The sequence below is a fragment of the Papaver somniferum genome, chromosome 10, assembly GCF_003573695.1.
Source record: "Papaver somniferum cultivar HN1 chromosome 10, ASM357369v1, whole genome shotgun sequence".
In the NCBI taxonomy this organism is placed as follows: Eukaryota; Viridiplantae; Streptophyta; class Magnoliopsida; order Ranunculales; family Papaveraceae; genus Papaver; species Papaver somniferum.
The window spans coordinates 70668727-70687452 of record NC_039367.1 but is presented as its reverse complement, the minus strand read 5'-3'; positions in this window follow the sequence as shown (position 1 = coordinate 70687452).

Here is an 18726-nt window from a genome sequence, read left to right as displayed (position 1 = left end):
ACTTTTGTTTGGCGGGTGATGAAAATGAATTTTACTGGAGGGATGATTTCAAAAGGAAAATCAATTCCCTCCTGATGGTTTGGTTAAATACCAAAAAGAAAAAGAAAGATGAGTTCGATCTACTTTTTTCAGTTTTTGTTACTCGATTCATTCTCTCTATGAAATCATAATTCTGCTACTGTCTCTAATCTTTATAAGGAACCTACCTCTTCATACTCGATCTTTGTTGTTGGTATTATTTCTGCAAACCATTATCGAATGAATATTAAATTGATGTTAGATTTTTTATTCGATCTCATGGAATCAGATGTTAGATCTTATATGTTTACTAGTTAAAGCATGATTAGGGTTTTTATTCTATTACTTCTTATAGGTTTACTAGTTAAAGCATGATTAGGGTTTTTATTCTATTTTTACTATCTCTAATCTTTACACGGAACCTACCTCTTCAGACTCGATCTTTGTTGTTGGTATTATTTCTACAACCCATTATCGAATGAGTCTCTGTTACTTGGCGAGCCTGTAACGTCTGCATTTTAAGTTTCCACTTTCAATGATACCATGTTGCTGGTTGGCTAATTTGACTATCATCTTCAAGCTAAAAATGGATAATCATTATGTGGTGCTTTAGTACTCTTGGCTTTTGTAACAAAAAGTTATATAAGACGGTTTAACCGGTACCTTTCGCTTCGTGTATAACACAATATTCATGAGGATATTTTGTGTGTTGCATTGATGTTTTAGCCTCAAGTTACATGCACCAATGAGTTCATGTTTTTTTTTTCATATAATAGAAAATAGGTGTAACACAAGTTGCCTATCCTGTTAGGTTTAGGTAATATTTTCCAAAATAAGCTGAAATTCCTAACTGAGATGCACGTACCTACACATCTTTTGTCATGGGAGAAGATGATGATTACAACGTGCCCCCAGAGGAGGACCAATGGGATGATGAGGTGGATTATGATGAAGAAACGATGGAGTTGGATGAGAGTCAATATGACATTGAACAATCAGATGACGATGATGATGAAGATATGGTTCCCACTGATAGATTTGAAGAATTAACAGGTAATGTTCGAAATCTTGTACTTACATGTTTCTACTTAAACATCACATGGTTTCATATTTTGCCTCGGTTATTTCCAGAGTCAGACGATTCTGAAAATGAAGATCTCGAAGTGTTAGAAGAAAAAGAATTAGAAAATGCTCCAGAAGCAGAAAACCAGCCACAACAGGAAGACTCCACAGAAGAGATCAGAAAAGAGAGGGGGATGACAAGAATGTTGAAGCTGCATAAAGACTTCTCGAATAAAGAAGCCAAAAAAAGGGATATTGAATTTGACAAAATGTTCCGGCCTATTAGTGGCCATAGAATTGAATTCAGTAGTTACCTAGGCTATTTGGCCCGTGATATGGTTGGCATAAAACATTTATGTTGGAAGGAAGTCTCTGCAACAACAAGACAAAATATGTGGGAGAAAATTCTGGTACGCATATGCGGTTATCAATTCGTTGATTTTGTTGTCTAACTGTGAGTCTGTGATGAACATACATTAGTTGTTATTGCAGTTTCATTATGAGGTGCCCCATGATTATAAGCGAGCGGCCATGAAGCGTCTACCTGTTCATCTGCGGGACTTTAGAAGGAAATTGTATAATAATCATGTAAAATCCTTCCTGGAAAGACCGGAAAAACTAAAAACTTTCCCCAAAAAGTACGAAACGGTAATGGACCAAGAAGACTGGGACGAATACCTTAAGTATGTACTGGAATCGCCTATATTTAAGGTATGGAATACACATTGCCTTTTCTAATTTTTGTTTCGTTCTTATTGTCTATCCCAGCATACTAATGAAATTATTTTTATTTCCTCTGCAAGAAAAATTCGGAGAAGGGAAAAGAGGCAATATCACAATCCAAGTTCCCACATCGGACGGGACGAGGAGGATACTCGAGATTAAAACTAAAATTAGTAAGTCTGTTGTCTTATTTATTATACACTGCACAGTAAAACCGGGCATATCAGAACTTCTGTTTTGTATGTCGTGTTGCGTGTCTCATATATGCAGAAACTTATAACGGTATAGGGATGTGTCCTCTTACACCAATCTGTAATTTTGTCACATTAGATGCTTTGGAGTGGGTTTTCTGTTTTACACAGTTAATATCTGTGCGGATGTAAATCCTTACTTGTTTCTGGTAACTACTAGGTCAAAGAGGGAAAGGTTGCCGAAGAAGATCTTGAAGACCGGTGCTTCATGTGGGCAAAAACACGCGAAAACAAAGACGAAATCATACCAGACAAATTTTTCAGGGAGAATACAACTGAAGTTGTGAGAAAACAAAAACTTTACAGTCCTCATGTTTTTAACCAAAGTAAGTGCGCAAGGTTTATATCAGAATTTAACACATTATTTGAACAGGTAGAGAAGCGGAAGATGATTCAAGAGGAAACTCTAAAGGTTGGTCATAACGAGGTGATAGACGCATTTATGTGTCTAATTTGTCCTCAATGTTTCGTATTGTTAGTACTCGTTTTCGTCCTTATTATGGTGTTTTGTGTGTTTGTAGGTATTTTTTTGGAAATAAATATTTTTGGAAATTTCGGCTCGAAAAGTTGCCCGGGGAACCCTTGGAGGACATTTTCTATATGGACCCTCACTTTGGATAAGGGGTAACCTAATTACTAAGGGGAACCCCATTTCTAGACAGCTGCTAACCGCACCCTAGAACCGGATAGGGGGCAACCCTTCTTCTTCATTTCAAATTCATTTTTTGGCGGGAAGAAGAGTTCATTCATGGCAGTTTTCTCGATCGGATTTTGGATGGGTTAGAGGTAGACTAAATCGCTGAAACTTCATGGGTGGACGTGATATAGCCTAAAAGGCTTGGTATGGGCCTTTGGTTCGATCCAATTTGGCTGGATATTCCGCGAGAAGCAAATAGAGCTACACGTTCGTGGGAGAGTTTTTCACGGGATTTGCTATGAATTGCGTGTGCTGCTGGGACTCTGATTCGTGTACTGAACGTGTATGGAGGACTCTTAGTTGCGATAGACGCGTGAAGGAAGTAAAGAAGGATATAAAACCATAATTTTGGAAATAATATATTCCCGAGTAATAGCTTTGCTGTGAGAGAATTTGGAGACATTACTGCGAGATATTTTGGTCCTGTGGAGTATATATAGGGTGATGGGGACTCAGAGAGGCCGGAGGGAGAGTTTCGGAGGTTTTAGAACACCACAGAGCTTAAACACCAAATTTGCAGAGCTTCCATTTTCTGCTACTGCATTTTTGAAGAACGCGAAGAAAGGACCGACCAGGACAGTCGTTTATCAACAGTGATAACGACTCCCAGTTGAGGGTCGTACATCTGCAGCAGACTTATTTCCTACAGTTTTTGCGACACAGCGGCAACAATCTTATTTTACCGAGGGTCGTAGTTCTCTGGTTTGTAACAAATATAATTGTTACAAACCCGGTTTTATTGTATTTCTCATATTCTCATCATTTGTAAACTATTTTTGAGCATCAATGAAATTCTTTGAGAGGTTTTCCAACATGATGAGCGGCTAATTCTCTCACAACCAAGACAATGAGGAAGCTATTTACGCATGAATAATTGGTAATTATTTATTCTCTCTAATTTATAATTTATAATTCACTCAATCACTTCTTTTGCAGAGTTTTTAATTGTTTGCAAAAAATTTCTTCATTAGTTGTGATTCAATTAGATAGGTTATGCTTTGTTTAGATAATCTATGCTTAGGGACACAATTAATTTTTGAGAATTTTCCAGATTATTTGTGAATTAAGAAATAAGAGTCTTAAAAGATAATTGGAGTTTTGGATTGTTTACCATAATTTATTCATGTGTAATAGTGAAATCAGTGTCTTGGTTGTTTTCTAATATCTTGAAGTCAATTTTGTAATAAGTTTTCTTTGTTTTAAATTTTTTATTAAGTCTAAAATTCATTGCCTTCACAAGTCTTAAAACAACCCTTTTATCACTATTACAACAACTTTGAGAACACATCAAATTTTTGGCGCCGCTGACGAAACTTGTCTTTAGGATAGAGTTTTTAGATTTTTGTTTTTTAGTTTTTTTTGTTCTTCTTTACGTTTTTGGGTTTTTGTCTTTTCCTTTCAGATTTTGGGAATTTGGAGCGAAAGAAATTTTTGCCAAAGCTTTTGGCGAATATTTAAAGACTTGAAGTAAAAGGCAAAGCGAAAGAACTAAAGAAGAAGATTTTTTTTTTTTATAGAAAAAGAGAAAAAAAAAAGAGTGTTATTTTATTAGATTGTATTAGGAATTCTTTTTATTTTGTATTTTTCTTTTTCTTTGCACTTTATTTTTGGACCTTTCTTTTGGACTTTGGACATTTGGACATTAATTTTTTTTAAACCCTACGGAAGGGTAGATTAAATATTAAACTGTTTGCAGAGAAGGACGGTGATTACGATATCACCTCGGCCCCTCGGGTTCGTACACAACATAGGAGTTGTGGCCCGAGTCGACGACAACGGTTCATCCCCCGTCTGGAACGGGAGGTAAGTCTGTCGAAACACTCGCGAATCCCCTGTCAGCGAGTTACTGTATTCCTTCGTTTGCATATATGCTGAGGAACTGAAAACGGTTGTTTTAAATTCCTAGTAAAGGGCAAGGACTGGCCATACAAGATAAGGGTTCGGATTTCATCACCGTTCTCTTCTTGCCCGCCTTAGGAAAACGAAACCAAACGCGAACCTAAGCTTTAAAATTTGGAATAGAACGAGACCTATAGGGTAACGAGCTTAGTAGGAAAGTCGTTCGAAAAATATTGGTTACTCTTTTAGCATACTTCGAAGTTCATGATGGTTTCTGTGAGTTGAATGCGTGACTGCCCGCCTTGATAGCGGTGAGGCCTTGGGTATCAAAGCTCCACTGAGCTTCCCTCGCCTCAATTCAACTTACTTTGACTTGGATTGATTCCAGAGGGGTTTTCTCAAATTGTAACGAATTCCCTTCGAAGGATTAGAAGCTGGTCTAGAAACAATCTAAGTGGAGCCATCATGCTTTTTTTGCTAGAAATCAGTAGGTTTGCTGTGGTGGAGTCAGCCTTGTTTGTGTTTGCATAGAACTTCCCTTCCTTTTAGGACTTTTTTTCTTTTCTTTTGTTAGTGTATGCCCGAAAGGGCTTGGAAAAGAAATACTTTTGGCCGTTTGATTAGTGACGAGCCTAGAAGTTCTTCTTGTGAAAGCGGGGAGCTCGAAGACTCTTCTTTTGAGAGCCCTGTTTTTGGAAACTTTAGTTTTGAGAATCTGTCTCTTCGTGAGGAAAGTACCCCTAGTACTTCAGCTGTGCCAGCGATGGCAACTTTGAAAGATTACATGTTCCCAACTAGGACCAACCGAGCTTCGTGCATTAAATTGCCAGCCAGTACGGCTAATTTCGAGATAAAACCTAGTATTCTTCAGATGATCCCTATGTTCTTAGGAAATGATGAGAACCCTTATTTTCATATTAGGGACTTTGAGGAAATGTGGGACAGTTAGAATAAAAGACCTCACTGATGAAGTTTTGAAACTTAAGATGTTTCCCTTTTCCTTGAGAGATAAAGCCAAGACCTGGCTGAACAACCTACCACCTGAGTCCATTGAAACATGGCAGGAACTTGTTGCTGCTTTCTATATGAAATTCTACCCTAAGCATAAAACTGCAGCTGTTAGGCAGAAAATTAGTGCTAGTGTGCAACAAGAGGGAGAGTCTCTTTATAGGTTTTTAGAGAGATTCAATGATCTCCTATCCCAGTGTCCCACCATGGATTTGATAAAATGAAACTTGTTGAGATTATTTATAATGGTTTAGACTATTCGACCAAAGCCATGGTCGAGTCTATGTGCGCTGGTGAGTTCACCAGTAAAAATGCTGATGATGCTTTTACCTTCTTAGGAGCTATCGCTGAAAAATCCCAACAGTGGGAGTCTTGTGTTGAACCCCCTAAAAGACTCTTGGTCAATAGAAGTAGCACACCAATGTGGTAGATACAAGCTTCGAGTCAGATGCTAAGTTTGCTGCTTTGTCTAGAAGGTTAGAAGCTTTGGAATTGAATCAGCCTAATTATAGGTCTCTTGTTGAACCTGATGATAGGATTAGAGCCGCTCAAGTCTCTAGTTGTGGAGTAGAGCCCAATAACTCGTTTTGGGAAGGTCATGTTAGTGAAGAACAAGCCCATGCTGTCTATAACAACGCTAGGTTTGAGAACCGTCAGAAGTTTGACCCATACTCAGAAACCTACAACCCTGGTTGGAGAAACCATCCTAATTTTTCTTGGTCTAAGGGCCAGAATCAAGGTCAGTCTAGTAATTCTCAGCCTCCCCCAGGTTTTGGTTATGCTAAGAACTCTTCAGGTCAACCCCAGTTTCAGAACCCTTCGGATAAAAAGATCACAAGTTTAGAAGACACTCTAGCCTCGTTTATTAAAAACTCTGATAAGATCAACCTAATGGTTGCTCAAGGGATAGAAGAAAGTAAAAAATAGGTTATGCTAACTCCCAAGCTATTTCTGAGTTAAAAAACCAGGTTAGTCAGATAAATGAATCTTTGAGGGAAAAAGGTAAGTTTCCTAGTCAAACTCAACCCAATCCTAAAGCAGAGAAATCGTACAATCATGTGAACTCTATTACAACCCTTAGGAGTGGAAAGAAAGTTGACAATAAGGTTGCCATGCCTGATAGTGAACATGTGTAGTTCACCCTTCTGAGCCAGAAAATGAGGAGACTGATAGAGTCTCTAAAAAGACCAATGAGGGTCCTGCTGAGCCCGGCTTTGTTCCCAGAGCCCCGTTTCCCCAGCTTAGTTCCAACTAAGAGCGAGTCGAACTTTAATGATATATTGGAGGTTTTTAAGCAGGTTACTATCAACCTACCATTGTTGGATGCGATTAAGCAGATTCCCGCTTATGCTAAGTTTTAAGGACTTGTGTACACGAAAGCGTAAGCTTAGTGTCCAAAAGAAAGCCTTCCTAGCTAGTCACGTGAGTTCCATTATTCAGAATACCACTACTCCTAAGTATAAAGACCCAGGGTCCCCTACCATTTCTTGCACAATAGGTAAATACCGTGTTGAGAAAGCTTTGCTTGACTTAGGAGCCAGTGTGAATTTACTTCCATACCATGTGTACCTCAAGCTAGGACTTGGTGATATGAAACCTACCCAGATGACACTTCAGTTAGCTGATAGGTCCGTTAAAATTCCTCGTGGTGTGATCGAGGATGTTCTTATTGAGGTCGACAAGTTTATTTATCCAGTGGATTTTGTTATCCTAGATACCCAACCTGTCCCTGACCCAGAAACCAGATACCAGTGATTTTAGGTCGCCCATTTTTAGCAACATCCAATGCGATCATTAATTGTCGAACTGGTATTATGAATTTGTCTTTTGGTAATATGACTATTGAGCTGAACGTCTTTCATATTAGTAAGCTACCCTCTGAACTAGATGACTCGAGCATAGAAGAGGTAAACATGATAGGAACATTAGTCGAGGAGTCATTACCAAACACTTTGTTAGAAGATCCGTTAGAGAAATGCCTAGCTCACTTTGGGATTGATTTCGATGATGATAATGTGATTAATGAGGTGAATGCTTTGTTAGATTCAACCCCTTTGTTAGACATAGTAACGGATGGAAACCTAAGTTCGAACCACTACCAGTTTCTAAGTCTACCCTCGTTCCTTCGTTAGAAGAGCCTCCTAAGTTGGACCTAAAACCATTGCCAGATACCCTGAAGTATGTGTTTTTAGGCCCGTCTGAAACTTTACCTGTGATTGTTGCTTCCTTGGATAGTGATCAGGAAAGTAGGCTAGTGACCGTCCTTCAAAACAACAAGGAAGCTTTAGGGTGGACCATAGCAGACATTAAGGGTATAAGTCCTACTGTTTGTATGCATCAGATCTATTTAGAGGAAGATACCAAACCTTCTAGGGAGATGCAACGAAGACTAAACCCTAATATGAAAGAAGTAGTTCGAACCGAGGTTCTTAAGCTGTTAGATGCAGGCATTATCTACCCCATTTCAGACAGTAAGTGGGTCAGCCCCGTTCAGGTTGTTCCCAAGAAATCCGGTATTACTGTAGTCCAGAATGATAACAATGAGTTAATCCCGACCCGAGTGACCACGGGTTGGCGTGTTTGTATTGACTATAGGAAATTGAACAAGGTCACTAGGAAGGACCACTTTCCCCTTCCCTTTATCGACCAAATGCTAGAGAGATTAGCTGGACATAGTCATTACTGTTTTCTAGATGGCTACTCAGGCTACAATCAGATCGTTATTGCCCCAGAAGACCAAGAAAAAACTACTTTTACTGTCCCTTTGGTACCTTTGCGTATAGACGCATGCCTTTCGGGCTATGTAACGCCCCTGCGACTTTTCAGCGTTGCATGATGAGCATATTTTCCGATATGGTAGAAAAGTTTTTAGAGGTCTTTATGGATGATTTTCAGTGTTTGGTTCGTCTTTCGATGAGTGCTTGCATCATTTGTCATTAGTGTTGACTAGGTGTAAGGAAAAGAATCTAGTGCTTAATTGGGAGAAATGTCATTTCATGGTTCGATCAGGAATTGTCTTAGGGCATATCGTATCTTCTAAGGGTATAGAGGTAGATAAAGCCAAAGTTGACCTTATCAAGACTTTACAGGTCCCAAAAACCGTAAGAGATATTAGGTCATTCTTAGGGCATGCAGGTTTTTATCGTCGATTCATTAAGGATTTTAGCTTGATTTCTAGACCTCTTTGCAACTTGCTTGCAAAAGATGTTAAGTTTGTCTTTGATGATGCTTGTTTAGAGGCTTTTGAGAAGCTTAAGACTTTACTCACTACCGCCCCCATAGTCCAGGCACCCAACTGGAACTTACCCTTTGAGATCATGTGTGATGCTTCAGATTATGCTATTGGTGTTGTGCTAGGTCAGCGAGAAAACAAATTACTTCATGTGATTTACTATGCTAGCAAAACTCTGAATGATGCCCAGTTGAACTATACCACTACCGAGAAGGAACTGTTAGCCATTGTGTTTGCCTTAGACAAGTTTAGACCCTACTCTTAGGTTCTAAGATCGTCATATACTGATCATGCTGCTTTGAAATATCTTTTGTCTAAGAAGGATACGAAACCTAGATTGATTAGGTGGATACTTTTGTTGCAAGAGTTTTCTCCAGACATTAGAGACAAAAAGGGTGCCGAAAATGTAGTAGCAGACCACTTGTCTAGGCTAGTTGTTGATTCCCTGATGATCCCTTCCTATAAGGGATAGTTTTCCTGATGAACAACTTTCTTTGTTACCCAAGCACCTTGGTATGCGAATATAGTGAATTATCTTGTTACTGGTCGAATGCCCCAACATTGGGGTAAACAAGATCGTTCTAGGTTTTTAGCCGAGGTTAAGCACTTCTTTTGGGATGATCCTTATTTGTTTAAGTATTGTCCAGACCAGATTATTAGGAGATGTATACCTGAGAGTGACCAGTCCAGTATTATTTCCTTTTGTCATGATCATGCTTGTGGGGGTCACTTTAGTGCTAAGAAGACTGCTGCTAAGATATTGCAGTGTGGATTCTATTGGCCTTCGTTGTTTAAACACTCCCATAGTTATTGTGTTACTTGTGAGTGTTGCCAGAAATTAGGAACCATTTCCCGCAGGAACATGATGCCCTTGAACCCTATTTTAGTTGTTGAGGTCTTTGATGTGTGGGGTATTGACTTTATGGGTCCATTTCCTAATTCTTTTGGTAACCTATACATCCTTGTCGCCGTAGACTATGTCTCTAAGTGGATTGAGGCGGTTGCGTGTAAAACCAATGACCATAGGGTTGTGATTGAGTTCTTGAAAAATAATATGCTTACACGTTTTGGTACACCGCGAGCTATAATTAGTGATGGAGGGTCGCACTTTTGTAATGGACCTTTTAGGCTTCTGATGAAGAAATATGGTATTACACATAAGGTAGCTACCCCGTATCATCCGCAGACTAGTGGTCAGGTAGAGGTTTCCAATAGGGAGATAAAACGTATATTAGAGAAAATGGTTAATCCTAATCGGAAAGACTGGTCGTCTAGGCTTACTGATGCCTTATGGGCTTACCGTACTGCGTTTAAGACCCCCATTGGAATGTCGCCTTATCGGCTTGTGTATGGAAAGGCATGACATTTACCTGTTGAGTTAGAACATAGAGCTTATTGGGCTGTGAAGCAGCTAAAATTTTCACTTGACAAGGCAGGAGCCCATAGGAAACTCCAGCTCAATGAGTTGGACGAGATTCGTATAGATGCTTACGATAGTGCGAAGGAGTATAAGAACAAAATGAAACTTGTGCATGATAGAAATATTTTACGGAAGTCATTTTCTCCAGGTCAAAAAGTTCTTCTGTATGATACCCGTTTACATCTCTTCCCTAGGAAGTTACGTTCTCGGTGGACGGGTCCTTTTATTGTTCGCACTGTCTTTCCTCATGGAGTTGTTGAAATTGAGACACCGGATGGTAGTAGTTCTTCGAAGGTTAACAATCAGAGATTGAAACCATTTTTAGAGCCCTTTCCTACATGTGATGTTGAGGAGGTCCCTCTGGAGGACCCTGTTTACCCTTGATTGACCATCGAGGAAGTTGTATGTTGTATATTAGTTTTTGATTTTCTTCACCCAGGTACTATCTTTCCAACTTCTCCTCGTGTTATTTTACTTTTGGTATTGATCTTTCATTAGAAACATTGAGGACAATGTTAGATTTAAGTTTGGGGGTGGGGAAGAACTTTTTAGTTGCACTTTTGAAACTTCTAGCGTCACATGGTATCCGGTTAGCTAAGTTTACATACTGTTTCTCACCGAAAAGATAGAAATTGGAATGCTAGGGATAACAACCTTTTGAGACATTAGAGAAAAAGACATTGAGATCCTTGAAATTCAGGAGAGAACTTGTTCCTTTTATAGGGTAACCGTGATGGACCTAACCATACATGATGGAAAGGCAAGTAGGTCAGGAAATGCCAGAAATACAAAAGCAACCTCACAATGTAGTCTTAGTTACTGGATTGCGACTCTTTCTCAGTAGAAACTTTTCATCATCAACAAGCGGAGCGACATCAAAATCTATGAAGAAAGTTGAAGACGTTTTAGGTTTAGAAGCAACAATAGAAAAGAATGATTCAAAAATCAAAGTTGAAGTTATAAGAGCGAATGATATAAGTTGTTAGAATCCATGATACCAAGACATCACAAGTTGCGAAGATCCGAGTTTTGAAAGTCCTTCTCTCATGGCCATGTAAATTGTTGTCTGGTATTTTTTTTTTGTTTTTATTAAAAAAAAAAAAAAAAAAAAAAAAAAAAAAAAAAAAAAAAAAATCATCGTTACGTTTTGTTCAATAAGGCAAAAGGGAAGTAGAAATTTATAAGTCAAGCAAGAAATCGAAGAGAAGAGTTAATTGTCAAGGTTCTATGAGGTTCGATAGTTTATCATCAACAGTCGAAGACCGAAGACGACGTTGTTTCTACTGAGCACTATGAGAGAGTCGAAGAAAGATACATTTGGTTGCTTTGTTAGTCCGCTTTTAATCTGGCACAAGATCTTTCTAGCACTGGTTTAACTCATCACACGTAATTAGTCCAGCTGTATAGCAGATGTCCCTCTCATCTTTATCTCTCTCCTAATCTTATCCAGCTGTAAAGCAGCGGACGCATCTTACGATGTTTATCTAGCTGTGTAGCGGATATCTCTTTATCTAGCAGTGTTGCGGATGTGTCTCCCCTTTTCTTCAGTCAGCTTTAGAGCTGACACCTTTAATTTCTCTGGAATTTTAGTTACTTGGAGATAGGTTGAGAATATGTATGTCCTCATAGCTCTTTGGATACTTGTGACCAATTAGAAGTAATGGTTTTGTGGGTACACCTCTGGTAAACCCTCTCGAGATTAACTCGGTTTTATTTTTTTAGTTTTGCTCGAGGACTAGCAAATAATAAGTTTGGGGGTATTTGATAGACGCATTTATGTGTCTAATTTGTCCTCAATGTTTTGTATTGTTAGTACTCGTTTTCGTCCTTATTGTGGTGTTTTGTGTGTTTGTAGGTATTTTTTTGGAAATAAATATTTTTGGAAATTTCGGCTCGAAAAGTTGCTTGGGGCACCCTTGGAGGACATTTGCTATACGGACCCTCACTTTGGATAAGGGGTAACCTAATTACTAAGGGGCACCCCATTTATAGGCAACTGCTAACCACACCACAGAACCGGATAGGGGGCAACCCTTCTTCTTCATTTCAAATTCATTTTTTGGCGGGAAGAAGAGTTCACTCATGGCAGTTTTCTCGATCGGATTTTGGATGGGTTAGAGGTAGACTAAATCGCTGAAACTTCATGGGTGGATATTCCGCGAGAAGCAAACAGAGCTACACGTTCGTGGGAGAGTTTTTCACGGGATTTGCTATGAATTGCGTGTGCTGCTGGGACTCTAATTCGTGTACTGAACGTGTATGGAGGACTCTTAGTTGCGATAGATGCGTGAAGGAAGTAAAGAAGGATATAAAACCATAATTTTGGAAATAATATATTCCCGAGTAATGGCTTTGCTGTAAGAGAATTTGGAGACATTACTGCGAGATATTTTGGTCATGTGGAGTATATATAGGGTGATGGGGACTCAGAGAGGCCGGAGGGAGAGTTTCTGAGGTTTTAGAACACCAGAGAGCTTAAACACCAAAGTTGCAGAGCTGCCATTTTCTGCTACTGCATTTCTGAAGAACGCGAAGAACGGACCGACCAGGACAGTCGTTTATCAACAGTGATAACGACTCCCAACTGAGGGTCGTACATATGCAGTAGACTTATTTACTACAGTTTTTGCGACACAGCGGCAGCAGTCTTATTTTACCGAGGGTCGTAGTTCTCTGGTTTGTAACAAATATAATTGTTACAAACCCGGTTTTATTGTATTTCTCATATTCTCATCATTTGTAAACCATTTTTGAGCATCAATGAAATTCTTTGAGAGGTTTTCCAACATGATGAGCGGCTAATTCTCTCACAACCAAGACAATGAGGAAGCTATTTTCGCATGAATAATTGGTAATTATTTATTCTCTCTAATTTATAATTTATAATTCACTCAATCACTGCTTTTGCAGAGTTTTTATTTATTTGTAAAAATTTTCTTCATTAGTTGTGATTCAATTAGATAGGTTATGCTTTGTTTAGATAATCTATGCTTAGGGATACAATTAATTTTTGAGAATTTTCCAGATTATTTGTGAATTAAGAAATAAGAGTCTTAAAAGATAATTGGAGTTTTGGATTGTTTACCATAATTTATTCATGTGTAATAGTGAAATCAGTGTCTTGGTTGTTTTCTAATATCTTGAAGTCAATTTTGTAATAAGTTTTCTTTGTTTTAAATTTTTATTAAGTCTAAAATTCATTGCCTTCACAAGTCTTAAACAACCCTTTTATCACTATCTACAACAAATTTGAGAACACATCACGAGGATGCCCTAACAGTTGTGATCGCCCCGGATAAGGGTGGACGTGTCAAGGGGGTTGGCGTTGGAGTGACAGCAACACTTTACTTTCCAAATGGAATAAAACCAAGACACTCGAAAGAGAATGATGAACTGCGTGAAAAGCTGAAAGCTAAGGAGAAAGAATTAGAGTCTACTAAAAATTCTTATCAGAGATTAACAGATAACTTGTTATCTCAAGGTCACGACATTGCTAAAATTGTGGGCAACAGTATCAGCAAGTATGGAGGAGAGGTAAGTGAACTGAGTTTTGATTAGATTGTTTAATATTTTTAAAAAACTGGCAGACAATATCTGATTTTTTTCAAATAATGTGTTCAACTACAGTCACAGGATGCAGGACCTAGTAACGCCTCCAATCGATCTAAGAATAACATAGGTCCAGAATCAGTTAAGCAACTTCCAAAAAAACATGTGAAATCCGGTCCGCAGAAGTCATCTGAAAGCATCAAAGGGTCCGCGAAGCGGGACTCTCCTTGTACTAAAACGCCGACCGTTTCTACTGAATCCCCGGTGTCTTTAGTATCAAAAAAGAAGTCTCCGTCTCCTCCATCCACTGGGGAATCTCAGAATGTGGCATCTGAAAATGTTACCATTGATGTATGGTTTTCCAACGCATTTAAATTTTTAATCTTCCATTCACTATCTCTCATGCGCCTTGTGTTTCTGCTGGGCATAGGATGCAAACTTTGGTATGGAGAAAAGGACAACATTGTTGTCTTTGGTAGAGCTTACTCTACAAATAAGATACTCTATAAAATGAAGTCAGGAGTGACGGGTTCAGCTACATGCTATGGCGTCCGGGTTAGTGAAGTACAAATGAAACCATCAAATTACCCTTTGGCAAACCTGGGTTAAAAACTTTAAAAGATGTTGGTGATGCTGAAATTAGTTGGCCATCAAATCAAACCATCTTGGATCAAAAGGTTGGTTGCTTGGCTTGTTTTCTTTATTAACTCATTGGATATGTTTTTACACAAACCAGTTTTATATATGTATCTTGTTTGAGATAAGATACGAATATGTTATCAGCTATATGAATCACAGACGTTAGTGTCTATTTTAAAGAACCTTATAGAACGATATATGTGTTTAGATACTTGATTGTGAGTCAGTTATGCATTGTGCTTAAATGGTTTCACTGCAAAAAGAAGGTACAACTTTCATTTCAATTTTCTGATGCAGGTAAGTCAACCAAAACATTCCGAGGTTGTGAAATCAACGACTCTACTCAACGGAAGCCCATATCGTATTGCAATATCTGAAAAAGTTCCGAAGGTATGTGTTTTAAACCAATTACATGATCTTAAGACCATATGAGTCTGAAATATGCTATCAACTATATTTGTTACCTATTCAATTCATCAGTGTCTTCGCATTCAAGGTGGAATTTGGTATATTTGTTACCCGAATATGGAATATTACTCTATTTCTGCAGGTAACTCAACAAAATTCGGGGAAACATACTCTGGATGTGATATCAAAAGATACATTTAATCGGAGCAAATCTGAGATCACAAAAAATGCAGCTGTTCATCCGGTATCTATTTTATTTTTACATGCATTTTAAATCTCAAATTTGCTTTGAAGTTTTCGCTTGAAGATGTTCATATGCCATATATTTCCGTAGGGTAAAAGGTGCTACCTTTTTGACGAGTCTAAGGCGAATGTCCTTGCTAGAGGTAAAGCTTTTTTGTTAGCAGGAAAACAACAATTACATGGAAAGGATGGGGTGGAGGTTGATTTCCACAAAATCCTGATTGAGGAAGTAATAAAACCGAATTTCTGTCTACCCGTACAATTTGATGATACGGAAACATTAGGAAAAACTCTTGGAAAAGCGATTCCTTGGCCAAAGTATGGTGTTAATCTTACCGAGCCTGCTAAGAAGGTTAGTTGCTTGGCTTGTTTGATTTGTAAGTCGAATATACATAAACCAGTCTATCAATTATATGAATCACCGATCCAAGTGTAAATTAGAGAACCTAGAAAAATAGAAATATGTGTAACTTTCAAAAGTAACTAATAACTCTTTTAATCTTATGCAGAACCCTACCAGTAATTCAAAACCAATTACTTCTCTGCGGAAGTCTCCTGCACGTAGCAACCCTTCTGATGGATCTAAGAAGCAGTCTCCTAATTGATTTAAGATTTTTTGATGGTTGTAGTAATGAAGGTTCGAACTCTAAGACTTGTGAAGGTGAAGGATTTTTAGATTTATAAAAATTATATACAAAAATATTGACAAATTGGTGGAGAGGTAATGGGACTAGGATTCCGCCAAATTCATTTCTTAAGGTTCAAATAATAATTCTTTTATCAATAATAGCTCGAAAAATATATTAAATATATCGATTCTAATTTATTGCCAAGATAGATTCTCAAAATATTAGGTGTAAATGTTAAGCATGGGACATCAAATCATCTAAGCTAAGCATGACCCATCAAATCAAATCACAACTAATTAATTTAAATCATAATTTCAATTAAAATTAATGCAAAAGTCATGAAAAGAATTAATAAAATTACCCATGTATGAAGCTCGGCCTCCTCCGTCGTCCCAGTGTTGGGGTTTAACTCATCATAGTAAAAATGCTCTCAAAATAATTTATTATGGCTCAAAAATGGTTTACAAATGATGAGAATATGAGAAATACAATAAAACCAGAGACCTACGACCCTCAGTGACAAAATAAGACTGCCGCCGCTGTGTCGCAAACGCTGTGGAAATAAGACTGCCTGATGTACGACCCACAGGTGTGAGTCGTTATTACTGTAGAGAAACGACTGCTGTTGCAAGTCCGTTCTTCGTGTTCTTGGTGTTCTTCATCAGCAGCAGCAGCAGCAACAGAGTTTCATCAACTCTTGATTTCTGCTTCTCTGGACCTCCTCTCGACCCCAAACTCTCGACCCTTTCTCTGACCTCCAAGGACTCTATTTAAACCCGAAGCATGCATCGAATCTCCTCCATAACTCCACAAATCCTCGGCAGTGAAAGAAAATATTTTCGGATATTTTCTTTCCTGTTTTAGCTTTTCACGCGTTTTCTCTAGTCCAGCACGCTCCAATTCAACTTATTCACGCCTCAACACTCTTCCAACGCAAGCAGAACCCCCCCATGCACACAAGAACTTCAATTTTGCTCGTGTTACAGTCCACGTGCTCTGTTTTGGGTGTGTGAATCATACCGAAAATTCCAGCCAAATTTGATCGATCATGTCACCCATACTACGTTCCTTAACCTATATCACATCTCTATACCAAATTTCAGCCATTGAATTGACCCATAACCCCTTCATTTTGACGATCGAAATTCTGCCAGAACTGTTTAGAAATTTCCCGCCAAAATCGTTTCAAATGGGGAAGAAACTGGTAGCCCCCTATCCAGAGTAGGGGTGCGAATAGCATCTGCCTTGGGGGTGACCTGGGGGTGCCCCTTAGTAATTAGGTTACCCCTTATCCAAAAGCAAGAGTCCGAATAACACTTGTCCTCCGGGTGCCAAAATCAACTTTTCGAGCCGAGTTTTCCAAAAATGTTTATTTCCTAAAAATACATAAAAACACAATATTAGTACAAAAATAGAGTTCCAACAATACGGACATTGAGGACAAATTAGACACAAAAATGTGTCTATCACTAATCTTATGCAGAACTCTACTAGTAATTCCCAACCAAATCCTTTAACATCTCTAGAGAAGTCGTGCACATCTACGGAAGAACCTATGGCTAAGATATCTAATGGAGTATGTTTTTTTTTTGATTTTGTTTTCTTCGTAAATCTATATTGCTAATTCTAGCATCTTGTTTTATATGATGTTCATATGTTGTATCTCCGCAGAAAGAAAAATATGACTTTTGGAATGGATCTAGGGGAAACGTCGTTGCTAGAGGCAGTATTTTACCTCCGGTGCCTAACCAGAAAATACATGGACAAGAGCTTCCTAAACACTGTTATGCTGCCAATATTCTGGAGGTCATAGATCCATCATTCGTGTTAATGGAACCAAGTGGTGAGTTTAAGTTATTAGGGGAAGCTGAATATGGTTTTGTGGCATGGCCGAAAGATAATTGCTCCATCTCTAATGGCAAGGTTAGTTTCTTAGCTCTTTTGCTTTGTTAATCAAGTATATAAATTGTTTTACATAAATCGTGTATTCAGTTTGATTAAAGAATAAGTACGAGACAGAAATATATTAACACCTAAATGGAACATGAATGCCAGTGTAAATTAGAAAATTGATATTTGGTTACGGATTTTATTATGGGCGTCAGCTGTGAATAATGGTGCGGCCTTCAGTGAAGTTGGCTTTATTACATTGTTGGAAAAATGATTTTGTCTGTCTCTTGTTGAGAATTCACATGACAGACGAATTCTCCTTGGATATATATGTATATATAATACATTTAATCTCTTGCTGCAGGAAACTCCACAGCACGGAAAACCTCATAAGCAACCAGATCCAGTTTTAGATTTTGAGAAGAAATTGGACAGTGATAAACTGAATGAGGAGCACCTAGCAGTCAATCCACATTCGGGGAGTCATGCAGCCTATGAAAATCTTTCTCAAAAGACTAAAAAGGCGCAGAGAAGGTTATATACACCAACTGTGCAGAAGGCATACCAACTTTCAGATGGGAAACAGAGGAAGACAAGGTTTGGCGCGTCGAGAATGTCACAACCTGATCCATTGCATGCAGATACACCACCATCAAAAAAGTTGAAGAAAAACTGATGATTTTTGGATAAATGCTCTTTAATATTATTTTTTTGTGGACTCTTTGAAAGTTGTTTTCATTTCTTGTTTCGTTTACTAATTTTGTCATTTAGAAGAAGGTGATGTTTAAGAATTCTTTTATTATTTAGGTATTGGAATCATGAAACAAAACAGAAAATTATTTACAAGTTCACAGACTTTACAGAATGCAATATACTCTTGCAAATTTATTTATTTATGAGGTGTGCATTCTTTAGGAAAAATAAATATAATTAGCTGAAATAACGGAGGAAATGTAGAAACATACAGTTGTTCCCCCCCTGTAAACAATAATAATCAATTTATCACTTTAGGTCTGATCTTATTATCTCCTTGCCAATACTTTTAACAAAAATACGAGTTTGAACAAGTAAAGTGCTATTGAAAGTAAAGTACTGCTATACGACGATGTTAATGATAA